General features: G+C 43.4%; 1 long non-coding RNA gene across 3 annotated transcripts in view; it reads right to left on the reverse strand.

The window, feature by feature from the left end:
- Positions 1 to 5,701: 5,701 nt before the first annotated feature.
- LOC149917420 (uncharacterized) overlaps positions 5,702 to 25,529 on the reverse strand; it is a 34,760-nt gene continuing 14,932 nt past the window's right edge. For 2 of the 3 annotated variants that reach the window (XR_016467672.1, XR_016467670.1), the window contains 3 exons: positions 14,185 to 14,316; positions 10,214 to 10,340; positions 5,702 to 7,179 (listed from right to left, as the gene is read on the reverse strand). This is a non-coding gene — a long non-coding RNA (uncharacterized LOC149917420). Of the gene's footprint in view, positions 8,610 to 10,213; positions 10,341 to 14,184; positions 14,317 to 25,529 lie in introns of all 3 variants that reach the window. The other variant, XR_016467671.1, reaches the window with a different exon arrangement.

Raw genomic sequence — 25,529 nt, forward strand, 5'->3', positions numbered from 1 at the left:
TTAGAAGTTTCCTATTCAAGCACTTAGCCTGACCAGGGCTGACCTTGCCTAGCTTATGAGATGTAACAAGATCACTGCCTGAGGTGTGAAATGACACTGGAATGGAGGTCATGATCTTACGGAGAGCATCTTCTTCCTCTGCCGCTGCGTTGCCTCCTGGTTCCCCTGCCCAGCATCTAACTAATCAGGCAGAAAAAAACGTACCACGCTTGTAGCACACTGCTGGCAGAATATAAAAACCTGTCCTTTCGGCCATTCAGCCATCTCAGTGGTGCAGACTTTTTTTTAAGCATATGAATCCAGAGATCAAGCAGCTCCTTTTTTATCATTGTTATTTCCCGTCGCTACTTCAACAGAAACTCAAAGTGTTTTCTGTATCTCCATCTCCACAGGATGCCAAAACAGATTAACAGACAGACGAACAGACAGTGGCTTTTAAGCAATGTGGACAGAACACGGTATCAATCACTCTCAATGAATAATACATTTAAGAACAGCAGCAATAGGAACAGCAGAAAATTCATCTGCATCTACCCTGAAACTACCTGGACTCATTTTAAGGTGGAATGTTCTTTTATTTTGGTATCTAGAATACCATAAGAATGAATTTGTGTATGTGTCAATCTGTCACACACCAGACAGGACTGGTTCAGTGAATGGGTATTGCTCTGTAAAGCTTTAGATCGAGCTATGGAGAATACACAGTTCTTCTATTTATAGGGCATTAGAATAGCACAGTATACAAACAACATTCATATATGACTTCTCATATGAACTGCTATAAAAAGCCCTTTCTGTAGGGAGCCATGCACTGAAAAATGTTTTTATTGTGATGCAGTAAAGAATGAGCTTCAAAAGAAAACTTAGGATAAACTTAGAGATAAATCAAGCCTAAATGAATCAAAATACTGAAATTCAAGTACAGGTTTCAGCACCAGGCCTAACTGACAAAAGACACTGGTTGAAGAGTCCCTCTGCGGAGTTAAACTGGGCTTGGATTCACGGGGACATTTCAATTGCTTTATTTATTTTTATCATTGCAACTATGCTGCCGTTCTGAAGGGGAACGGACAAAGGAAAATATCCAAAGGCTGATAACATTTACGCGGGGAAGAAGACTCAACTGTGGTGGTAAGTCCCCTCTCTGACATGGGAAAATTGTAGGAAACCCCGAAAGAAGGATGTCACTGTTTTTCCTCATCTGCCATGCCACAGTAACCTGTGTTGTAGGAGAACATAAGGCTGCTGAGTTGGGCAAAGATTTGTTTGTCCATGTCTGTCTGATGGCGATTAACTTAGGAAGGTTGTCACAGAGTAAACAAGGAGGAAACAGCCAGCATTCATCAACTGATGGCTTCCTGGTACAGATCCTGCTTTCAGAGCTCCTGCAGCAGAGTAAAAATGATGCAATATATGGATTGCAGCCATCATTTTATGTTAGGATGACAGGGAGATAGGTGTGGGCACACTCCTGAGGCTTTCACTGAAACAGATTTCTAAGGTTTTGAGGAGTTTGGTATAAAAAAGAGAAGCCTTCACTAGATTAATAGTGGCCCTCCTAAGTACGTGGTACAAACATCTTGAACACGTATCCTACACTCATCACTGAAGTGACAAGACAAAATAGAAGCTGTAACTCACACTATCCTGAGTACCACGGAGCATGGCAGAGCTTTAGGACTGCTGTGACCAGCTCTTGCTGCCCCTGGATTCTGTGGACAGCACAAAAAGGAACAGGGTTCACGCAAACCGGTGTGGCTGACCAATTCTTCATAGGACATTGCATGCTCTTCATCAGGGAATCATCAGAGAATCACAGAATGATTTGGGTTGAAAGGGACCTTTAATCCTATCCCAACCCCCTGACGTTTATCACCCACCAGATGAGGCTGCCCAAGCCCCCATCCAACCTGGCCTTGAGCACCACAGCTTCTCTGGGCAGCCTGATACATCATATCTGGGACTAGAAATACTGGACAAAGAGTAATTCTCCTGGGAGTGAATTATCAGTGCCGAAACGTAATACTTATTTTTCCATTCTCTATTGCTTTGTTTCTTCTCTGTTCATCCGATTTAGAGCTGGGAATCTGAGCAAGCGTATTTGTGAAAATACAACTCCCCAGAAAAGAGAAAGGAGAAACATAGCCTCTGCCAAGCGGCACACGTTCATTCCTTCACATTTTTATCTAAATGACTAAAATCATGCAGTTTACTTGGGATCAATTTTGCTCACCTTTGCAAATGGTGAAGCAACCACAAAGAGTGGATTTATCAAAGAATTTTGATAAATCTGACAAAGAACAATATGTTTAATGAAGAATCAGCAAGACTTCTACTTCCCAGCTTCTGCATCCTTCTAAAAGGAGAGCAGCAGAAAGAAGGAGCAACCAAAAGGGTATAAGCTACACAGTTCACACATTCTCGGGAGAATTAATTTCTCAGATGCTCCTGAGGTCAGTAGTGTCTGCACTCTGGCACAAGCTATAGGGAGACAAGGGTATTTTTTTTTTAGATCTGAATCAGAGGGAGCACTTCCCTCAAGAGATCAAATGAGCACTAATCAGGAAGAATGTTTGGTTATTAAATGCATCATTGAGCCCTTTAAATATCACTCTTTGGGTCATAAATTCCTATTAAATACAGATGATCCATCATTGTCTCATGCAGGTAGAAGATAAAAATAGTAAGAGATTTGCCAGCCTTACTCCTCTGTCCACAAGTCTCTCCTTCCACTCACTTTAATACAGGTATTGCTGATGAAATCTCCCTGATTTCTGCTGAGGGACATCTCTGCACTGATCACACACTCCTGTTTCCCTTGCTGCATTACACATGGGTCTCAGCTTAATCAAGTGCTATCCCAAGTGGGATGTCCCTGGTAACAAGTTACACACTACCGCCTTTGCAAGCTGCTCTTTAACATTTTTTCTGTGTCTAGGAAAACCTGGCTTCTTTGGAAAGGGAATTCTCAAATGCATCAGATGCAGCCAGGCTTCCTTTCCTTCATTTCACCTGACTTGCTGATGCACGTGCCCACTATACAGCTTGCCATCTCTGGCCCCATTGATAAGAGAAATGTGCACAGGGAAACCTTCAGCTTTGTTGTTTAGAATAGAAATGTGCTTGTGCTCATTGCAGAGCAGCAGGGAAAGTTAGCTGGCTTCCTGGAGTGTGTGGGAGGCCGTGAGTAGGGGGCAACTAAAAATTGTAACTCAGTTTGGAGGGGTTTTAAATCATTATTACTATTATTTTGGACTCTACAGCAAGATAACAAATATCAACAAATGGTTAGTTGTATGTAACTTACCTACAGAAATGTGTTATTATATATGCTTCTCATAAACGGATACTTCATCAAAAATAAGAAATTATTGATCTTTCTGTTCAGAGTAAAATGGCTTTTCTGTTCAGTCTCCAACAGGGCTTTGGCAAGATGATTTTAAAAATAACTACAGTTTGGAACCCAGATTGCATTCCCTGCCAGATTATAATGATCACTTCAACCAGGGTTGGGTGAATTTCAAAATGCTTGGAGGCTCAGATCAAGACAGTGCCCTGCAGTCTGTGATATTTTTAGCGATGGGCAAACCCAAAAATTTGGGTGGTTATCCAGAGTTCATCTGGACTGCCCAAATGCCTACAGTCTGCAAAAATGGGCTGGAAAGTTTTCAAGGGAGATGGGTTTTGCACTATTTCTGATACTGCCTATTTCTACTCAGGTCAGGAATCCTAGGAGAAAAATCTTCTTCATACTGTCTTGCTGCACTTCTGTTTCCAGTCATAGCAGAAAAGTGCAGAGTCTGGCAAACAAACTTGGAAAAGTAACTGAGGAGAAAAATAACAGCTTGTGATGGCTGATGTTGGGTGGTGGCTCAGGTATGTTCCTAGCCTGGAATTCAACCCTACTTCTACCAGAAGCAGAGGGAACTTTGCATTGCTGAACGCAACAAAAGATCTGTTTCACATCTTCATAATAGCTCTGTTAATATAACCTGAGTAACCTCCTACTACTGAGACAGTACCATTTCATATAGGAGAGAATTTCCTGAGGATTACAGCTGCAATCCAGTTTTTGGTAGTTTTATTCTCTTTCTGGAATCAGAGAATCAGAGAATCGTGAAATCATTTGAGCTGAGAGGGGCCATTAAATGGCATCTAGTCCAACCCCTTGCAATGAACAGGACACCTACAGATCGACCAGGTGCTCAGAGCCCATCCAGTCCAACCGTGGATGTCTCCAGGAATGGAGCATCCACCACCTCTCTGGGCAATCTGTTCCAGTGCCTCACCACCCTTATTGAAAATAAACTTCCTTATGTCCAATCTAAATCTCCTCTCTTTTAGTTTGAAACCATTTTCCTTTGTCCTGTCACAGCGAACCCTGCTAAAGAGTCTTTCTTTCTCTTTCTTATAGCCCCCTTTAGATACTGAAAGACTGCTTTCTTTCCATTCCAGGTTCTGGCCATGATGTAAAACTGTTTTGCAAGAAATAAATGAGTATTTAATGTCTTTCAGGCAAAGAACTGTGAGCTACACAAACCAATTAATGACTGTGAGCTAAATCCATCCCTAGCTTAAGCTTAAACACTTTCAGTGAAGTTGCACCAGTGGGCAATCAGATTTAATCTAGATTTAATCTTTTGATTTCATGTGAGAGTCCTGGTTATATGAGATCTTAACAACTAATCAGCTCAGCCAGCTTTTGGAGTGAGGCTGTAGATAAAGGAAGGTGTTAAAGATGGGTTCCTGAATACTAAATGGAACACCCTGGAAGAATTTCTAAATAAGTAAAACTATCTTAGGCCTCCTTAGAGAAAGCCTGAATTGCTTCTGCTGTGGGAAAGGGCCAGTGTGCCATATTCCAGGAGATTCTGCTCAGAGAATCTGGGGGTGCCCCTTCCCTGGAGGTGCTCAAGGCCAGGTTGGATGGGGCAGCTTGATCTGGTGGGTGGTAGCCCTACCCATGGCAGGGGGTTGAAACTGGATGGTCTCCAATAGCCCTTCCAACTGAAGCCATTCTGTGATTCTATGATTTCTAATGACACAAGCAGTTGAAGGCATAAGTTGCTTCTGGTCTTTGAGCCCTTACATTTAAGAAAACAAAAGTACATTCTTGTTTTCTTCCAGACAACATGTGCTTTTTAAATCTTTGCATGATTACTGAAGCATCGTGCTTTTCTTCCTGAGCAGCACATCCCTTCATGGTGACTATCCCAGCTGCCGTCAGCACAAGCTTGTCCTGGCTCTGAATCTCAGCACCGAGAGAGGCAGGAAACTTCCTCGAGATAGCAATTTCCGAAAAGGTTCAGGATCCAGTTCTCAATTAGCCCTCTAATTGGCAGTGGCAGGAGCTGAATTCCGGTTGCAGCAGTAACAAGCAACTTGGTTCAAGTAATGCTTTTGCCTGCTATTTGTTCTTACAGGAGTTCACCAATAAAGACCTCGGACCTCAGCACAGCAGGAATCTTTACAGCAGCACATATTTCTACTTTTTGTTCTGAAGTCACAAACTTAGATTGTTTTGTGCCATGCTGCTTTCTCATCAGTGCTCTTTTTTTTTTTTTTTTTTTTTTGCAGTTTATAAACACATTTGAAATAAAACCTGAACCACACCTGAACAACCCCCCTCAAGCAAAATTCACATCAAACCCTTTGAGATATTGATGAGTTCTTGGTTTTTATTGTTTTTTTATTTCCTGTTTTAAGCTCATTTATTCTTCCAAATTCGGGCCAGGACCAGAAGCTAAAATATTCAAAAGCTCTAAATAATATTTTTATAGTGCACAGTTTTGACCCCTTGAGGTGTTAAGCACTTTCAGTAAGATCTGGGAACCTTCAGATCTTCAGTTGGCTTTAGCGGAGAGGACAGAGTCTCCAACTCAAGTGACCTTATGCAAAATCTAACATTGATCTAGTTTTAGATGCTTTCTGGAAAGTGGAGACCTCTTCCTGCTGTGCTGTCTCTGCCTTCTTTCAGGTTTTGGACTTTCATGGCTCACATCCTTCAAGTGTGAGAATGTGAGACTGAGCATCTATGACCCAAGTTGGAACCAAAAAGATCTGGGGAGCAGCTCTGAGAGCTCGCCTCTTCCCCAGGGCTGAATGAAACACACTTATGTGATGTTTGCTCAGGCTGGCTTGTTTGAAATGCAGTTTCTGCCTGGAGCCAAAGTTTTCAGAGCTGGTTTTCTGCCTAACTACAAATTCAAATATGAGCTTTCAAATTTGGAAGCCAAAATGTAGCCACTTGAGCTGGAAAATTTGGGTTCCAAATGAAAAACTTCCCCTTAAAGCTGAAGATCACTGACAATTGAAAGGCACTCACCATCTATTTCTTTAAACAAGCAATGCCACCACCGGGATGGAGACAATCATTTGCCTGGGGCAGGGCTACCAACTTCAGCTGGGAAGGCTGAGCAGTCGAACCTCAGAGATTTGCCCTGAGCTTGGCACCAACTCATGCTGCAGCTCAGATAAGAGCGTGCTGAACTTTAAGCAGATGCTGAAGCACTTTGCTTAATTCAGGTCTCATGAAAACCGAGCCTGCTAAGGCTTGGATCACTTGAGTGCTTTCCTGTTGAAATTTTTCACACTTAATTTATTATGACAAGGGAGATAAAGTATAGGCTATTAAGTCTAATTAATGGCACGTGAAGTAACACTGATATGCAAGTGCAGAGAGAAATGAAACAGTCAGATCATGTACTGCTGCCTCTTTCTTTCTTCCCCTTTTCTGAGTGCAACTGTTCTGAAGGACCGGATCCAACCTTCCTTTAAAGTTAGAGGTTTGGGGTTACTTTTTGCATGCAGACCTGAACAAGAAGCAGCAGAGCATCCCACATTGCTGATCTGCAGCTCTGAGAAGCGTTGCTCAGCCTCCAAGCCACAGCCCTGCTTTCTGCAGCAGGCAATGAGGCAAAGAATGGGAATGTAACCTTCTTGTTATCTGAAGCATCAACAACAATGTCCATGCTCCTTCTTTCCCTCCACCCTAGAAATTGCACATCTACAAGAAAGATAGGCTGCCAGGCCAATGGTCACCTTTAGCCTCCTCCATTCAGTCCTGGATGGATTTCCTCCAAGCCTGCTGGATGGCCTCTTTGGAGATGAGACTGCTATCTGGGGCTTCCCTTCAAGTGCTGAAGGTCCATGCAACACAGTGACCAGATGCATTAGGCACTGATAAAAAAAAAGAACACAACAAACATCCACAGGATGCTTAAGCACATGTATTAAATAATTAACAAACACAACAGCCCCGTGAGGCAGGATTCCCAATTTCACTATAGGAGAAAGCAGAAGAAGAAAGGTTAAGCAATTTGCTCAAGGTCTCAGGAGAAGTAATTGTCAGTATGAGGATTAAGACTTGGGAATTTACAGCTGCTGGTCCTGTGTGGAGGCCATTAGATCACAGTCCCTGGCATTCCAGAGAGCCAGGCTGCTTATCCTTTCAGTAAAATGCTAAACCCAGTGCTCTGACCTTTTCCAGCCTTATCAGATGAAGTGCTTTCTTAACGCCAGGTTGCAAAGGGCAGTGGAGACAGGAAGGAAAGACTGAAACTGGTTTGTTCAGTGCTTGTATAAGAGGCTTTTCCTCATCCCATTTGAGGAGTGCTTGCTCTGCTTGCTCTCTGCCTTTCTGCAGCACGCTAGAGAGAGAGTACAGTGACAGAATGGAGCCATGGGAAGTATTTGTCCTGTTTTCATTTGCAGAAACTGAGAAATCATTTCGGTGGTTATACTGGGGGTGGTTTGTAGCACTCACAGGAAGCCAAATGCTGCCTGAGAATTTGGAGTACTTATGGAACGCTTAAATAAGCTGCAATCCACTGAAATACACGTATGGAAATCTTCCAAAATGCTGATATGCAAAATATAGTATTTCCATCCCACTACTACTATTCTGTGAGGAGCATCATCTCCAAAGGAGCAGGCACACCTTCTTCTCCTCTTGGGCCTCCTGCTGCTCAATTCCTTCATCCTGTTTCTACATTAGCCATTGGAAAGTAACACTATCAAGATGTAGCAGCTGTATGGCTGTTGGTTCCCAACTCCGTAGGCCCAACAGCCAGTGAATGCGTGACTGCCAAGGCTCTGTGAGGAGAGCCTACCATGCTCCAGGCCTCCTTGTCCAAGCCAAATAGAGCTGTTCTAGGAGACAGTAATCCTTGCTCCTTTATTACTGACCTCTTGAAAGATAGCTTCCCTGCATTCTTGTGAGCTTGGTGGTGCTGCAAGAAGATTCCACTCATCCTTTATTAGTGTTTATGGCCAATAATTCAGTGGAACCCAAATGTGCCATGTACCATAATGGCAATTGCCTTCACTGTGATGCTAGGCACTAGCTCTTCTTTCACCTGTCTCTGCCCACTCTCTTTGGACCTCAGACTGCAGCTGAGATAAGAGTATCTTGTGCTCTCCAAAGACATTTCCAGAGCTGCTGAGCAAGTTTGGGATCTCACATTGGAGTAATCTCTATGCAATTCTTTTACCTGCAGATCTTGAAGCTGTGATGGCCTTTCTGTCTGCAGATCCAGGAGGAACAACTGGCCTCCGAGCAGTTACTGCCCTTTCAGTAATCAGCCTCATGCTGATCATTAGCAGGAAATCTAATGCAAAATGAGAGCTACATGAATCTGTAAATCAGTGGGCCTAAAGGATCTCCTTCTGAAAGCACATGGTGCCATTTCCCTCCCCAGGGCTTTGTCAGGACTGCTCCTGAGAGCTGCAGGATTTAATGTTTTATAAGAAAGGAAAGAGAGCTTGAGAGATTTTAAACTGGAAACAACCATACGGTTTATAATTCTGTGAAATATGAGATAGCTTCCTGGGACAGCTTAATGAGAGGATACAAATGAGAAGTATGTGCCTGTTCATGTATAGGACCTGTTTTTTTTATACGTGTCTACACAGAAATATATAGCATTTCTTACCTTGGATACTTCAGTTTTGATACATGATTGGTTTCCTCCAATTTTACACCTCATCTGAATGCACAAGTCACTTGACAATCTTATGCCTCAAAGTCAGGCAGTTAATTCAGACTACACTAGAGCTAAACACTCTAGTGTAAAAAAAAACTCTTTTCAGTTGTCTGCTCTAGATTCAAGCCCATGTGATTTGCCAATTTACATAATATCTTCTGACAAGCTGACTCTGAAGTCATCTTGGGTGATTTGCTTCCTTTTGCAAAACAAAATGGGAGACAGTAACATCCAAGGGAATGAGTAGATCTATTGCCCTCAGAATGAACAACTCCAGCTCTTGGAGCTCTGTTTTCTCTGGTGGTAGCAGGAGCAGAAATTATGCAGCTGCTATGGCAATGGAAGCAGAAAATCTCTAAGGGGATCTGGAATTGCATCAAGTGGGTCAGATCTCCATCTTCCTATTACACAAACTAGAAGATGTACGGAGATTCTCCTCTTCTCCAGGCAACGGCCTTAGTGTTACCCATGAGTTACAACCAGAAGGGTCACATGAACCAGGTGTTTAACTACGTGCTTTCTGTCCCTGAAATAACATACAGTGGTGCTCTGCCAGAAAACAACATAGTGGTGCTCTGGAAAGTAAGTCAGATTAATTTTTTCTATTATAAAACAAACAAACAAACAAACAACTTTCCAGTGAATTATCTTTTTACTGAGCTAGGAGTCTTTGAAAATTTCATCCCAACACACATGGTCTACGAAGTCTATTAGCTCCAAAAATGACAACACATTAGAAAGAACCCAGAAGCTGATACAGAAATACCTTTCATTATTAAGCCTGGCCAATTTTATGTCAACAAAAATTATGCTTCTGAAGTGATGTGGAACAAGAATCAAACATGAAAGCGTACAAGTATCCACTTTTGAGCCCTTGAACAGTTACAAGAAGCCACTTCTTCCTGGTATTTCTGTTACACAGAATGAATTTTCATTACCTGAAGTATCTATTATGTAATGAATAAGAAACTTGCATTATGCAATAAAGTATAGCAAGAACAAAAATCCTGGAAAACATACATTATTTCATGATGAATTACTGTGGCAGAAATGGTGTTTTTAGTGAATTCTGTGGCATGGTTGATGTGGAGGAATGAATTGCACATTAATTAATCTATAGGCATGAAATCCAAAAGCACTGGAGTGTAGAGTACCTCTAAGTGCTGAGACCTGCCCTGATGGCTCTTCCCTTCACAGCACTTTGGAGAAACTTTGGAGAAGATACATACCTTCAGCTCCCAAGAAAAGGGAGGCTACGCTTCAAATCTTGAAAGCTACCTCTCTTGCTCAAGCATTTAAAGATGGCATCCAAGTCTTTGTTGTGTTCTGCTCCCTTGCAAGTGTGTCATGGTTTTCCTACCAGGAGCAAAACAGAAAACAGTCTGTGGATACAACTACAACATGGCATGATCAATCCCTGTTATTTCGTTCCAGTTTTGCACACAGGGAAGTACAAAAAACACTCCAGTTGCACCTTTTTTTGAAAGGGCAGCTCTAATGGTAGAAGTAGCCTAATGACTTATTAGGCTAAACACAGAGTTGCTAAGTAACATGAAAAGCCTGTGTCAGCTGAAAGAAACGTAAGAGATTTAGCTGTTTGGAAAACAGTGGCAATAGCTGAATTACACCATGAACATTAGAAAGAACAAGCACAAAGGCGAAGATGGGTGTAGCTCCAACAGAAGGAATTGTTGCTGGGTTATTGCTTAGTCAAGTGCTTTTAACATCAGGTAGCAGGTGTGCAGATGTGCAGGGAGTGGTGCAATTAGCACTCCTCTCTGAGGAAGCCTGAGGAACCATAAAGAAGAGCAAAATATTGTTTACAGAAGCCAAACAGCCAAGGCTGAATCTGCAGTGATAACAAATCCATAAAGTTATACTGGAGCAGGAATTTGGCAGAGTGCCTGTGACCATGGAAATAACTGATATTTTCAGTTAGGTGGCCAGAACTGAAAAGAAAAAAAAAAATCAGTCTGAGTTGCCTGAAAACACTTTTTTACCTCTTTTCTTCAGCAAGTAGAAAAATAAACTGTCTTGAGATGGAGAAACACTATGTTTGGCCAAAAACATCTTGCTCCTCCACATCTTTAATCAGAGCAAAATAAAAGGGAAATGCTAAACTAGGCTCACATCTGGGCTCAGGGGTTACTTGTGATGCTAAGGAGGACACAGATCCTGCTCCCTTTCTCCTCTAAAGCCCAGAGACTCAGACCTTTCCCTGAAACACGGACAGAGCATGGACTGAGGCACCCCAAAGGCAAGGGAAAGAAGTTTGAAAAGGAAGAGTTTTGTCTTGCTCTACAAGGAAAGTGAAGGGGAACAAGGCCAGTCTGTCTATGGATAGGTCATCCAGAGCAGGGACATCATTGTCTGTCTGATTTCTAGCTTGGAACAGGATCAAAAAACGTACAAAGGAAAGCCTGGGGAAGAAGCCTGGGCATGGATTAGCCCTTGTGTGAGGTGCTGGGAACCAGATAAGGCTCCATTCAGGTAGGGAAATGTGAGGTTACACCATGGGGTAGAGTGAAACCAAGATTAGCTAAGCACTCAAGATGGAATGGAAGGAGAAACCTAGCTTTTTGCTTTTTCCATAGAATCTTAGAATCATAGAATCACCAAAGTTGGAAAAGACCTCCAGGATCATCCAGTCCAACTGTCCACCTACAATCATTATTTCCTCACTAAACCGTGCCCCTCAGTACAACATCTAAACATTTCTTCAAACCTTCAGGGATGGTGACTTTCATTCTTTGTTTTTCTTTTTTTGTTGTTGCTTTGCTTTTGTTTGTTTGTTTTCCAGAGGTTTATGAACTAGCTGTAGGGAAGAGACAGAAGAACAAAAAGGGGAGACTGAAAGACAGCATACCTGCTCAGACTGGATGAAAATGACTGGTGCCGAGTGCCAGTTTTTGCTACAAACATTCAAATATCTCTTGCTTTGAATATGCAAGTATTTATAATTTGAGTGAAAGAATTTCAGCAGAAAACAGAGCCAATATTCAAAATAGCCTAGAAGTCAGTAGTGAAGGTCCCTTTTAAAAGTACAAATCGGACGGAAGGGTTGGGAGCTCAGCACTCCCATCCCAAGTCTTTGTCCTCACATTTGGACGGTGAGCATCCATGTAAAGAAGCATGTAAGAATGCCATGGGGGATGGGGGAGAGAAGGAGGTAAAAGGGATATTTTTTATGACTAACTATTCCAAATCTCACAGAATCTGGTATACCAGAGACCTCATCCCAACATGACCGTGTTATAGTAACACACAGTATAGTAACACCATCTCATTCCGGGACTCTAGGTTTCACTTCCACCTGCAAACAGAGGCATCTGGTGAAGGTTTAGATGACCACAAAGGGTGCTTCTCCCTACAATGCTCTGAAGAGCAGAAGCATCCACAGGAGACCTCATATTCTCATGGCCCAATCCTGCTCTTACCAGTGTGGTAATTAAGAGCGCATTCTGGTTTTCAAAACAAAAAATCCAGCAACTTGAGAAGTAGCCAACCAAAAAAGAAAAAAAAATCTGCTTACTTCCTGTCTTGTATTCATATTGGTCTGAAAATAAAACGCGATGCGAGCACAAAAATGATTACGCTACTCACAGCCTCCAGCTATTCTGACTTCACTGGATGGATGCCTTACAAGCATCTATTGTTCCTGGAGATAGCCTGAGACTTGTTTCCCAGAGAGATTATTATATATTCTTGCTATGAGGGGGAAAAAGCTCTGATATTGCCATGTCATCTCTTTAGTGGTATCTCGTATGCAATACACTATGGAGGTGTGAGAGTGAAGAAAACAAACAACAAAACAGCTATATGACTAGTGGCACTGAACCAGCTATACTACGCAACCAAGAGGCTATGGTTAACTCATGGTTGACTCCAGCTCCACCTCTGTACTCCCTGCTGGTTCTCTGGACCTTTATACTCTGCCCTCCAGAAGAGTAAACCTTTCTATTTGATTGCAAAAAGAAATATCCCAGCTTCACACCCTCCATCATCTGCCTCCACTCCACAGCTTCATTTACTGAGAACACTCACTGTGTTAACAAAGCTGACTCCTTTGGAGGAGCTGCTCCTGCAAGCTTTCTGAAGCTGGAGGGATGGCTCCTTGCCTTCATCACCTCCATTAACCAAACTCCTATCACCTACATTAACCAAACTCCTGTAGAGATGACAGCAGCTTTTCTGCAGACTGCTCTGAACTCAGTCCTCTATGAGGAGACACTGCTTATGTGACTGAACTACAAATAGAAGTATGCAGAAGCAATTGATGATGGGGTGCTCTCCAAAAGGAAGTGCAGAGCTCTTCACCCATGTGGTTGGCAAAAAGCTCACTCCACAAGACAATATTTAAATGCTCAAGAATATGTCTGGTACAAATACTGCAATATATGGCAGTACAATTTTCCAGTTTCAGGAAGCATGAAACAATAACAAAAAAGTGTTTTGAATCCTCTGGTGTTGGTGAGCAAATTTCCATGCCTAGTAGCTCTGAATATCAAAAGCAGTTCCTCTTCATAACTGACCTTTTTGGACAGGAACAAATCCTGTCGGTGATGGAGAGCATTTGGCTTGATTCAGTAAGGCAAGGAGCTAGACCTGGGCAACTAAATATCATGACTCAGTGAGAACAAATGCCTCTCTGTGGATTCTACCAAACATCTAGCTGTATTGGCAGGGGTTACAGTGGGCCATACTCAGCAGTATCCCCTGGTCTTATTGGAAAGGCTATGACAGCCATAGAGAGCAAAGAACAGGTTATGGGGCTACTTTCTTCTTCCCACCAGAACTTGAACCAGTATATGCTTGCAGTAGTACTTCCTAGTTCCACCTTTTCCAAGTATCCTTTCCAAAAAGGATAATCAGTAAAAGTAGGGTGATTACCAAAGTTGTTCACAGCTTGGACAAGGAGATGCCTCAGAGTTTCATTTTTCTGGTTAGACTGAATCAAGAGAACAGGTTACCTACATGATATCATCATGGATCATAACTGCACCAGCTGTCCACATTCAGACTGGTCTGGATAACTTGATTTTGTAAAATCAGATGGCACAAAGGTGAAAAGCTAAAACCAAGCAATTGGCAAAACATGGCAAGAGAAATCACAGTCTCTACAAAATAATCACATTAATTATCTCGGATTTTGTTTTCATGTTTTTTCTAAACCACAATTAGCAGGACAGTTTGCTATTACCTTCAAGTAAGTCTTCAAGTGTCTGGACAAAATGACTTCTTCTTTGGTCACTGACACAGCTGATGACAAAACTCTCATTTCTTGATTTGCAGAGATGTCCTTTAAACAAAAGACTTTTCCCAAAGCAGCAGCCTGTTAACACAAACAAACACATCAACATTTACATGAGATTCCAACCTCCTCCCTGCACCCTGGTTGGTGATCATTGATGTAAGTCTTTTTTAGTCTGCCTGGCAATGACGGATACATTATGTTAGACATAACACGTATGTTGGACATTAGGAAGAATTTCTTCTCAGAAAGAGTGGTGAGGCATTGGAATAGGCTGCCCAGGAAGCTGATGGAGTCATCCTCCCTGGAGGTGTTAAAGGAAAGAGTAGATATAATACTTAAGGACATGGTTTAGTGGTCAATATTGGGGTAGGCAGTAGGTGGACAGTTGGACTAGAGGTCTTAGTGGTCTTTTCCAACTTTAGTAAATCTATGATTCCATGGTTTCGGTATTGCATTCAGCCCACCTGTGTTGTGCCAAGGTTCAAGAGACACACATAAACTTTGCCTATTTAACATCCCAAATTTTGGGTCCTGTGTGGACATTCTGCTGTTTCACAGGAAAAAGAGCAGCAGGAAAGGACAAAGGAGAACAGTCTGTATTTCTAGTCAGCTTCAGCTCCCTTCAACTTTAAGGTCACTCTGGAGATGATGAAGGGCCTGAACATTCAAAACTATTTTTAATTAAAGTTCTTCTCATTATATAAGTCATGTGGGGAAGTTCATAGCCTGCCATTCTGGAATTGAAGGTTATCTAAGGTCTCTCAAAGCCACAGAAATAAGAACTAGAGCCAAGCAGTCATTTGCAACCAGTTTTTTGTTTTTTTTTTTCATTAATTTCACCTTTGTCTGAGAATTCTCTATAAACAGATTGAAGAAATTTGTTCATTATTTATATTCAATAGTAATGTCAGGAAATAACTTCCTATCTGTAGAGCAGTCCATTATAAATTATAATATGCAATATGTGCCTTATCCATCTACTTCCCTTTTTTTTCCCCGGTAAGGGGAGATAGGTAAGAAAGCAACACAGGGTAAGATTTACAAGAAAATGAACTATTCGTAATTCACTCTTGGTCAGTACATGAGCATCTCTGATTAAAATTTACTAGGTGAGCCCTTGTGCTTGTAGAGCTTGGATACACAGAAAAATGCAAAAGTCAAACACAGAAGGACATCTGAACTCAATTAAATCAAAAGTCTCAAATTCAAATTATTACATACACTTTTTCCTCATTCCACTCTGCTCGATAGCAAATAGAAACTACATAGAGCAGCTTCAGGTCCTGGGTGTAGTCATGAACCTTCTCTTATTTGTTCCAGCTACTTGACTGAAAGATCCCCACAGTCAGCAGAAACCATGATGCTGTCAATTTTTAAAAAACAGGCTTTTGCTGAAGCCAGAAGATTTTAATATGAAATTAGAAGAATTCCTTTTCTCACCCCTGCCCTCTGCCAACCCTGGCACCAAACCATGATATGCCCACCTAAGCATCAGTTCCTGATGTACCTAAACAAGCCCTGCTATCTACTGAACAGGTACATGTGATCAGCTACAGGATGTGCACAAATATGTGCAGAGCTAGGGAAATCTGTGGCATCCTAAGTATACATTGTGTATACACTGTTTGGTAGTAGCAGACCCTACGTGCCTCAGTTCTGCTCTTTACATTCTCTATAACAGTCCCACACAGTGTATTTCTACATAACATGGACAAACATTCCGTTTGAACCATATCATCTACCCAGTCTCCAGATGGTAAGACAGCCCACATGCTTATAGCACCTGGACCACACTGTGGTTAGCTCCAGCTGCAGGGGAAATACTTACCAGGACAGAATCTATCCTGTGTAGGCCTAGAAAGACTGAATCTCCTTCTCAAAGTGTGAATTCTTTTGCAATACATTGCAAATGTGCTCCAAATAACTCTTCTAGGAAAAGCATTTACTGTGAACAAATATTAGATGTTCCTAGTTAGAAGTTATTTGTCCAAATTTTGCCTTGCCTCGAGATCTTGAGGCAAAAGGCAGAAAACTAAGAACAATGTCAAAGGTGATTTTTTTTCTTCTCCAAAAGAAACACACTTTTGTAATTAGACATTCTGATCCTAATCCAGCACATGCACTTCTGCTGAAAATCAGATTTTGTAATGTATGGAATGATTTGAATGCCCAGCTGCTTCTTTAAAAATAAAAGAAAACAGCACGGCCATATCCAGCATGGTCCAACGCCTGCATAATCATGACCACGGGATGTCAATTTCCTCACTGTTGTAGAATAATGTAATTTTGCAGACACATTCAACTCCTTTGTGCTTCGGTGTGAAAGATAATGACTGCTCACTGAAGGCCAGATCTTGCACACCTTAAACAGATGAGCTGTCCCCATTGATTTCAGGCTGTCATCGTACACTCTTCCACCTCCTCATGTAGTCTGCATCAGCACATGAGCTCAGAGTGTGTTTGCTGGGTTAGGCTGAAGATCAGAAGTAGCAGTCACAACGGAGCTGTCTGTACACAGTGCTTTGGGGAGGAGGTGTTGGAGTGGAGATGTCAAAAAGTGATGAGTCTTAAAAATATTTTTATCTCACGCTCTACTACAAGCTTTGCTTCCCGCAAGTGAACACCAGCACAACGGAGATGCTTTCATACTAACTCCAAGCAGCCTGCATGACAAAAGTCTTTGTACCCATGTGTGGTATCAAAGCACTCTCTGTGTTTAAAAGAAAATGTTACAAAATTTTAGTGTTGTTGAGTTGCTTGGGTTCATTCACTCATACCCCTGCTCTTGTGGTCTTTTGAATTCACTTTCCACCAAAACATTCGGGCTTAATATTCCCAAAATAGCTGTTGGCAGGAAATGTTAGAGTTCTTAGTCTGAGGAATAACAGGGCTGCCTGTTGATCTACACCACTGAGGGTGGGACTTTCATTCTGTGTGCCTCTCCCAGCAGCTCCCACAAGGTTGGCAGCGACACTGGGAGCATGCGGATAGCTGCAAAACCTCATCAGCCACCCACTGCAGCTCACAGGTGTGGTGTGAAACACGCAAGACATGAGCTTGTTATCACCAAAATGCCCTCAACAGCTCCTGAGCAGAAATAAAGATTGGCAGCTGGGATTGGCTTATCCTTTCTTGCATGGGAGCATATTCCAGTGCTCACTGAGGCTGGTGGAAAGACTTTCCTGGACTACAGTGTGCTTTGGAACAAGCCTAGTTTATTCATCTCATGTTTTTGCTTCAGAAAATAATTAATGGCGCTTGATCTTAATTGTCAGCAAATCTGCTTTCACTATTTGCTTTTGAAATTATATACTAATGTAGCCTATGAAGTTCCTGAACAAGTGAGAATGGCCCAGGCATCTCCTTCCCTGACCTGATTTTACCTCTGCCCCATACAAATCCTTTCCTCTCATGTTTGATGCTGACATTGGAAGTTACAAACAACAGAATGTCTTGTTACTGGTGATGAGCTCTAGAATCACAGAATTGTTTAAGTTGGAAGGGACCCATACAGGCCATCTAGTTCCACTCCCCTGCAATGAACGGGGACACCTACAGGGTGCTCAGAGCCACACGCAGCCTGAGCTCTGAATGTTTCCAGGGATGGGGCTTCCACCATCTCTCTAGGCAACCTGTGCCACTGCTTCACCACCCTTATAGAAAAAAAAAAAACCACAAAACTTTTTCTTATGTCCAATCTAAATCTTCCCTCTTTTAGTTTGAAACGATTTCCCCCTGTCCTGTCACAACAGACCTTGCTGAAGAGTCTGTCCCCCTCTTTCTTACAGCCTCCCTTTAGATACTGCTCTCAGGTCTCCCTGGAGCCATTTCTTCTCCAGGCTGAACAGCCCCAGCTCTCTCAGTCTGTCCTTGAAGGAAGGTGTTCCATCTCTTGGATCATTAACAGTATTAAAGAAGACCTTCCCTGCCTCAGCAAGACTTGCTGGAGAAGCCACCAATAGCCTCTGACCTGTGCCAGGAGTTGAGCCTGTCTCTTTCCCTATTTCCCCCCCTATTTCATGAATCAAGAGCCACAGTTAGTGGCCAACCAAGCCTGCAACTCTGCACAAACTCAAAACTGCTCCAGAGCAGAGCAGCAGTCCAGGGGCCATTCCCTTTCAGTAACCCTACTGGCTGCTGATGACTTCCAAGCAACCTGGAAACTTTCCTGCAGTCATACTGCACACAGAAACAAAATGAAAAGTCCTCAAAAGTTTAGGGTGCAATTACATCTTGCCAGAAACATAACTTTTCAAGTCAAAGTGATCTATGAGAAAAAATCTGGGCCAGGGCACACTGCAACTCCATCAGAAAATAAAAAGATGCCCAAATCATCACGTTGCAAGTGTTCTGGCCACCCCTGCAGGCAGTTGCTGTTTGAAAGACAGACATGGGAGAGAAAGTGATGGATCTTTACACTGTCCTCTCACAGAATCAAATGTGGGGAAAATAAGAGGTGTCATGATTGCTGCTGACCTTAAAACCAGTGGAAATGGAGCATGAAGTGGGATTTTCATGGGTGGCTTTCTGCATCTTCAGGTGCCTAAGTGTCTCAAATAAACTGCCCTTAAGCTGTTGATGTCAAGGCTTCCCTGGTGCTTGGCGCACTGCTACGGGGTCAGCAGTGATACCTCCTCATGCAGAGGCTCCAGGCTGCAGTATGGTGGCTCAGGAGCCAGCAGATCCATGCTGTGACCACCACGAGCTGCTGGAAGAAAGCCACTCCCAGCTATTGTTTTGGCATGGTTTCACTCACTGCTGCAAGCTCTTCCCACATTTCTGAGCACAGCAGTCACCTTCTTTCTTATATTAAAACCAGATACAGGTCAGATATGGTAACGGTTGACATGATGCACTCGCTTTCCAAGGCTTAGCACCTTGGCCATCGCAGAAGCACTGCTCTGCTCCCTGCCAGAGCTGAATTAACAGGCAAGAGACTGCCAGACAGTCAGATTGCGGTCAGCGCAGAGGGGAAGAAACAGGCTGTGCCCAGCTTATTACAGGCCTGATAACAGAAATTCCCAGCTTCATGATGAGTGGAGAAACTGACAGACATCGTGCTAAGCCCTGGAGGAAACAGTGCAAGGGGTACATCAACACCTCAGCCAAAAGCACTGAGTGCACTTTCACCCACTGCTAGCTCGGTAAAGCACATCTTGGTTTGAAACATTAGCATCACGCATGGCTATGATGCTCCCGGTGAGTTAAAGCAGAGGGATGTACCTCATTTGTGGGTGGAAAGACCTACACCAGCCTTCCAGGCACCTTCCTTTATCATGCTTTCCCTCCCTGAGGAATAAGGTCTCTGTGGATGAAGGAGTATCAAGGCTCCTGGTAACTCTATGTACATCTTAATGATCACTTAGAATGGTAATTAGGTACACATACATTGCAGAAAATGATCTGTATTAATTAATGGATGATGTTAGACATGAGCACTGCTATTTTCCACTGAAACTTTCCCACGTATATACAACAGAAATTTATTGATGATGGGCATTTCAGATTCAAGGAGGTAAATGTAGCCTGTTCCATATTCATATGGGACCAATCTCTGGGCAGCAAATAGCAGTTCCTCTCAGAGGCATTGCTACAAGAGCTTCACACAGCACAGGACCGTGGCTGAGTGCTTATGCTCTCAGCAGAGGAAGCTGAAGTGTTTGAGATGGAGGTGGGTCGAGCCAGAACTTTGACACACAGACAGTTTTTCTCCAGGTGATTGCCAGAGAATGGTGTTGGAAAAAAGGAGTTTTTAAAAACAGCTGGTAGAGTCATCTTCCTCCTGCCACTATCATAAGTATCTCCGTTGTTGTCCACCGTCCCTGGAGGTGTTCAAGAACTGTGTGGATGTGGCACTGAGGGATGTGGTCAGTGGGCATGGTGGGGATGGGTTGGCAGTTGGAGTAGGTGATCTTAGTGATCTTTTCCAACCTTAATGATTCTACGATTCTATGAAAAAGCTTGAAGCAGTACAATCCACTTGCAGGGCTTGGATTACAGCACAGCAGTTTGGGTTTCCCGGTGGTTGCTTCTGGTAATCAGGAGAGCTGGAGACCAAGGAAATGGGCAACTCCTCCCATGATGCGCTGAGAAAGGTAACTGGACTATCAGGCAGCAATGTGTGCAGACTATGGGAGGCAGCTTCAGGATCAGATGGAGTCTGGCCTGTACTCATCCTGCCCACGTAGCTCCTTCCTCTGGTCAAAAAGCCCTGCAAAGCCCAGGGCTGTAAAGCAGAGGTAGGGCCCAGGCACTGGAAACCTGCACAGATGGTGTCTTTAAAGAGCAGGCTGCGCTTGAATGCAGGCTCAGCAGCAAAAGAAAGCCTCCCTGCATGGGGTCTGCTGGACTCATTGTACTGCCAGTCACTACTCTCTCTGACTGTGCTTGTGCTCCCAGGTTGATATATCCAATATTAATGAGGCATTTATACTCCATCTTGGAGCTCTCTAAGAACATGCATTTACTCCTAATGGGGTGTGCCGTTAAATTCATTAATATCATTTACTGTTTTTGTTATCTGGAGAAGCTGGTGTATAGCAGAATGCTGGATATTTTGTTCTAATCAGCACACCTATAAGTAAGCAGGAGTTTGTGCTTGCTCAGAGTCATGTTTTTCTCTGGGTGCTCTGGGAATATCAGTGACATGGCAAGTGACAAGCGTATCAGTGACACTAGGACTGGGGGAAATTAGCTGTGAGCTAGTGAAATTCACAAGAGGAAATACATTTTCCGCTAGAATGGTCCTTTCTGAGCCAAGTGCCCACGCTGGAGAGTTTGGGGAGCAGTAGCATTTGTTGTCACAGATGCTAAAATACAGTCATAGCCAAATCCATCATAGCTCACGGGTTTGGTGGTTGCCATTTCACCAGCTGGGGCGGGAAAATTGCCCCCAACTATTCTGGGAAGAGCTGAGCTGAAAAGGAAACTCAGGCTTATAAGAGTTCATTTCATATCAGCACAGAAAAAAGAGAAATCCCAATGTGCATGTATGCACAGGCTAGGAGAAGGAAACAGGATGGATCTAGATGCATTTCTGGCCACAGCTACGTGGAGATTTTAAGAAGCACAGCCACACAGACCCATGCATTCACAGACCTAAGCTGCAAGTCTTCCTAGTGGAATAGATTGCCTGGGACGAGTAGAAATGTCTGATTATACTTTTACATTCCAACCTTGCAGGTCTTTAATGCTGGGATTTTGATAATGTTATCTCATGAGGGAAGGAAAGCACAAAGCTCAAACAGGCTCGGATATCACAGATAATTTACACCTTGCTTGCTGAAGTTCTTGCAGCACACCCCTCCAGAAGGCAGCAACAGCAGCAGCAGCAGCAGTCAGGTTTATGCATCTCATTTGGAAGGGTTCGGAGAGAGGGACAAAGGATCATCTGTGCATCTCTTTGGAAGGAAGCCTGCTGTTACCTGCCTGCCCAGGATGTTATCATTGCTCTGAGGAAACATGCCTCGACTGCAGAAAAGGCATGAACTGCATTAATTCTGCCTGGCACCTGTGTATTTAAAAGGCTTTCATGCTAATATTTGCATGCATAATTGCATCACCAAGGTGGGCGCTGGTCACTTTGGAGGCCACCTAGAGAATACACAGAGATACAGCTCTTCAGGGCAGGGAGGAGTTCAGAGACTGAAGGACATTTTAGAGCTGATTGATCGGTTCACAAATCATTTCACTGTAGAGATCTAAACTCATGTGCTTTAAAATACGGTTCATTCACCCCTCACAGATTTGCAGGGCACTCTAAAGATTTATTTGATGTCAGAATGATGCACACTTCCTCATATTGTTAAATATTTATTCATTGCTCTCATGACTTGCCATTTCTCCACCCTTTTTTATTTTAAATAGAAATGTTCATTTTGAACCAAGACTCGTCACAAGAGGTGGAGCTTGTGGGAAACCCTCTGGTCAAGGAGTGACTGAAAATAACACACGTCTTGCTGGAGAACACAGATGGTCTCAACAGGACTAGCAAGGCAATGCCATTGTTCCTTCCTCTGCCCCATCTCCATCACCTGAGGCCATGACAAACAGCAGCCCCAGCATCTCACCACTGCCCACCCACCTCCCCCAAATCTGTCAGGCTGCAGATGGGTGCCTTGCATAATGCTAGATGGCAAGCTATCCCCGACATCATTTTGCTCACTCACCATGGGCAGCATGCTAATTCAATATCAAACTGATGCTTTGAAGGCTACACAGCCAGCAGAGGGGAAATAGTAGCAAGGAGGAGAAAGTGCCATGCCAGAAAGCAGCTTTCACAGCGTGATGTGAGGCAGGGAAAGCTTCCAGGGGAAAAGTGCCACTCCCAGCTAGAATCAGCCCAAGAAGCCTACACCTAACAGCCTGTCTGCTGCTAGCAGCTGCAGAACTGCATGGTAGAAGGGATATTGATCAGTTTCCCAAAGGAGGCAACACAGCACGTGCTGCACTGGAATATATTTGATATTCAGTAGTGTGTGGCATGGTACAGGATGCGAGGACTTTGCTGTTTTGACAGCACTATGAGATCCTTTCATGCAAATCACAAAGTTGAAAGCACAAGGTGACAGCCACCTGAAAGAAGGGATTTTCTACTCAGGTAATGCAGCCTTTGGGGTTCATAAACCCCAGTCTCCTGCACAGCACCAGGAAGGGCTGGTTACTTAGTGCTTGATGTCTGAGGCAGATGTGGGGTTTTCCTGTAACATTCTCTTTCCACTACAAATATGCCCAAAATTGCCAGACTTGGCATTTCAGAGGCTAAATGATGTCCTGTTCACAAAGAGCTTTGAGATCCTTGCTCTGAAGGCATCAAAACTTGTTTTTAGCACACAGCCATTAAAGAAGCAGTGACAGCATCACCCTCACTCAGACTTCACAGGAACACTGACAACCTTACCCTTCACAGATGCCACTCAAGGGGGAACTTAAAAGGCAAAAACCTGCAAGAGAAGTTGATTAGGCAAACAAGCAAAATATCTACTGTACACATTGCATTGCAATGAACACTTGGCCAAAGTCACTCTGGAGACCTGCTTGCCACTTGCAGAGATGTTCTCAAAGTTTATGGAGCCATTAGCAGCACCCTGCTGCACTCTGACTCTGGGATCATTTTGGGGTACATCTCCCATGGCTGCCATATAGTATACTGCATACATCTGCAGCACACCATCCATTCAAATATAGAGGAGAAAGAATACCAAGGAGCCAGAAGCCCACATCCCATCTGCAGCAAGGACAGAACTTTCCTTTGCATTTCACAGCTCAGCTGATATATTCCCATCCTATTTTATCCCAGCCAGTCACTTAAAGAAAATCACTGTCATGATAGAAATTAGCACTACAAAATTTGCCAGACACGATGCATCTGTTTCCGTGTTCTGCCTCTAACAAAACAGGGGAGTTCCCTTTAGAAAGCAGTTTGCTTTCTTACTGTTAACTTACTGCTAACCCATTTGCAGAAACAGACATTTCCTAGAGCAAAAGAGGTTCCTGATACAAAAGGTGGAAGGGTCCTTTTGTCATAACAATTCCAGTTCTTTTCATGGCACACCAGATTCCTGGCAGAATGGTGAGCACAAACACAGGAGACTCAGCGTCTGCTGGAGCTGTAGCAATGGGGAGAGAAAAGATTAACGCTGTTCCCAACGCTCAAAGGCTCTCAGAGGAAACTGCCAGGAAAGCAAATATGGTTTTAAGTGGGGATGCCTCTGGAGACTTGGGAATCTTTCTACTAGATGCTGTGAATATGGTTGCAAGCCTCAGAAATCCTGGTAAGAGTTCCTGCTGAGATGTTCTGTTGAAGTTAAAATGTCTGTGCTGAGACGCTAGAAGTCAGCAAATAAAATGAGCATTAGGGACTCAGCATGCACATTTTCAAGCCTTTGGAGAATTACATTATGTGTGAAAGAGAAAGAAGGCTTTATGGAGATTTGTGGAATTGGTAAACATATTTATTTTGATTATGAATACTATAACCACATATGCTGTACATAAGTATTAATCTATGCATTGAACTGTAAGGATTTTTCTGCATATTTTTTGGCTGTTTTTAAAAAGTGAGACTCTTCCTGCACAGACTCATGACCCCATCCCCTTTACTTAGCCATGTCATTCACTCCTGCATTCAGCTGTGACTCAGAGCTCTCCAAAGCACAAGGACATCCAGTTCTCATACCTTTAGTCCACCTCTAACCTTAAAGAACCAGAAACAGAACAGGGAAGGAAATAGGAGGGACTGAAAACCAGGGCAGGTCCTCCATAGGCATTCTGATACCCAGGGACCAGCAAACTCAGCTACAGCACAGCAATCTGCTGCTGCCATGGTGCTCACAACTCATTTATCATGTAAGCATCTTGTGTTCTGAATGCCCACTAACCAAAGAATATGCTTTTAGCACACCAGGCAGACAGTGGCATTCACAAAGCTCCAGTTTGCATAGTTTTGTCTACTGTTGTCAAATTGTGAAAGAGAAAAAGAAAGTGAGACATTTGAGGCTTTGAGTATGTGTAGAAAAGGAGAGATCTTGTTTACTGAATATGTGTGAAAACAGGTTCATATTTTGTTCCTGTAAGGAGAAGCTTCCTGCCACAGCCTCCAGGGCACACAGTACCTTACAGACAGAGAGCAAGCCCTAGGAGAAAGAGCCAGACCCACATCATGGCCTCATGGTTCCTGTGGTGGAAAGGGGATAAAAGTGGCAGAGAAGAGACATGACTACTCTGTGTCCCATGGTAAGGGCAGTACAGTGCTGCCTATGCTGAGGCCTTCCCTTCCTCCTCCTCCCCCACATCCCTGCCATCAGGGTGGTTCACTGCAGCTCAGTTTGGGTTTGGACCTGCCCAACATGTAAAAGCTGCCAGGGTAGCAGCACTGTCCTTGGCTGCAGTGCCAGGTCCTCCGCAAAGGCCAGGTCTTCTTCCCCACACTGGCTCCTGCCTCTCGCCAAGCCTTGCAGCAGAGGCACCTTCATCTCCTCACAGAAGGGCTGGGAAGTGGGCAGAGGAGGGGGAACCCAGTAACAAACCAAGAACTAACACGCACAAAGAAGCAGAAATCACAGGTAAATATTTGACCGTGGCAAAACCCCACCACTGGTGTACCTATGGGCTGCAAATGGTATGGGATCTTCAAATCACAGAATCATTAAGGCTGGAAACATCCTCTAAGATCATCTAGTCCGACCACCAACCTATCGCAGTATTGACCATTAACCTTGTTCCTCAGTGCCACATTTACACCTTGCTGAATACCTCTAGGGATCGGGATCGTGACTCCACCACCTCCATGG

Source organism: Phasianus colchicus, chromosome 6 (genome assembly GCF_987193195.1).
Source record: "Phasianus colchicus chromosome 6, bPhaCol1.hap1.1, whole genome shotgun sequence".
NCBI lineage: Eukaryota > Metazoa > Chordata > Aves > Galliformes > Phasianidae > Phasianus > Phasianus colchicus.